Here is a 2,009-nt window from a genome sequence, read left to right as displayed (position 1 = left end):
AGTTCAGTCTGCAAACAAAGATGGTGAACTTCTACAGCTCCATTATCCAGTCCATTCTCTCCTCCTCCATCACCATCTGGTACACTGCAGCTACGGCCAAGGACAAGGTCAGACTGCAGTGTATCATCCGCTCTGCAGAGAAGGTCATCAGCTGCAAACTGCCCTCCATCCAGGACCTGTAGACCTCCAGGATGCTGAGGCGTGTAGGGAAGATTCTTGCTGACCCCTCACCCTGGACACAAACTTGTCCAAACTCTCCCCTCTGACAGGAGGTTCTGGGCCTGATGGAACAGAACCTCACGATACAAAAACAGTTTCTTCCCCACAGCCACCAGCCTCATTAACATGGTCTTTGTATTGTTAAAAACTCTACTCCACAATAAAACATTTCTGATTCTGATGTATTTTAGTTACATCCCCCACTTCTTACCTGCATTGACTCCATGTATCTTCTGCTTCAGTTCCCCTTTGGCTAAGGATTTAAAGAGTAACTAAACCCTAAACCCACTTTTTCTGCTGAATATATTGGTATTTGTGTATTAAATAGTGATGTTGAATTTTAGTAAAAGTATTTCAATTTTGCTTTTTTTTGTTGGAAAATGTAAGTTACTGCCCTCTAATGGTTGAATGCCAGCTATTACAATGTAATTTTGCTATTTGCTTATATACAGTAGATACTATGGTCTCATTTCGAACATTGTGTGTCTCAACCTAGCACTGTTGGCCCTGTCGCTCCTATAAAAGACGGGAGGAGGTACTAGTTTTCCTGCTCCCTCAGTGAGCACTGAATGACAGCTCCAATGTGGAACTCTGTTCCCCTGCGGTAATATGAGTCTGTACTTCTATAAGGAGCAGATTCTGGTCCAATCGGAGGGTTAATCAAGCTATGCATGTATGTACAAGCACATCGTGCAATAATCCCGGCTGTCTCTGTGGACGTGTGTGCACTTTTTGTAACTGTGTTTGCGTCTTCCTGGTTTGTGTGTATGTTATGTTCCGGGGCTCATAGCTGGAGAGCAGGCACTGTTTGCCCATCAGTACAGTGTCTGTAGGGTTATGTGTGCATGTGATTGTAGTAGTTGAGCACAGCTCATGGCCGCTTACTGTGACTAGGCATGTCTTATCTGCTCCAGGAGCAACGCCTATAATCAAGGCATTTTTTTTAATTTCCCCCCGAGGGGCCGGTCAGCAAAAACCTGGTGGTTTAGTTACACTTTAAAATTTGGTGTAGCCTCAGGCTTCAGTGGACTTTATCATGAGCCTTTCTTTGTAGCAAGGTCCTCTCCTCCGCCCTTCCCATTTTAGATTAATCCATGCATTTTTCCATTATTTGGTGCACCAAAACAGATGAAATGGCTCTTCAAACTTATAATTGGACAATGGGTATTTCTTAGCTCTGCCAATGCAAATTTGGGATGCCTTTTCTGATTTATCGAGTAAGTTTTCATCTCCATATTATTTTCACATGTAAATTGTGACGCATTAACTGCGTTTTCTTTGCTTGCAGCTCAAGCTTTCTCCTCTCTCAATCCTTTGTTTCTCCCTCTCGGTATTCTGGCGTTAAAGATCTGATCTGTTCTAGATGTGTGTAATTCGACCTCTTTATACCGTTTTCTCATTCTTCTTATGTTCTCTTTCTGTCCATCCCAACCTGTCCAGCAGTTGGCTTTTCCATTCAAGTCTGGTTCTGCTGAAGGTTTTCCTTCCATTTTTGCCCTAGGATTGCTCATGTGAAGTATATCAAAATGTTATATTGAACTCTTATAAAGTTAGGTTTGGCTAATTTGATCACCCCCTATTTTTTTCTTCTCTCTTCCTGGCTTTTTTATTTACTAGTATTATTTTTTTTTTAACCAGTGAAGGCTAGTAATAGTCAGACATATAGAAACACCAAGGTCTTTCTGCTTTACTAAAAGGATATCCATTCCCCAAATATTGATTTCATTCATGTTGTCGGGGTAAAATACAGGAAGAAAATTTAAAAAAAATCCTGCTTTTAGTTTAGTGGG

Source organism: Gouania willdenowi, chromosome 6, assembly GCF_900634775.1.
Source record: "Gouania willdenowi chromosome 6, fGouWil2.1, whole genome shotgun sequence".
NCBI classification, from domain to species: domain Eukaryota; kingdom Metazoa; phylum Chordata; class Actinopteri; order Blenniiformes; family Gobiesocidae; genus Gouania; species Gouania willdenowi.
This window is presented reverse-complemented; position numbering follows the sequence as displayed.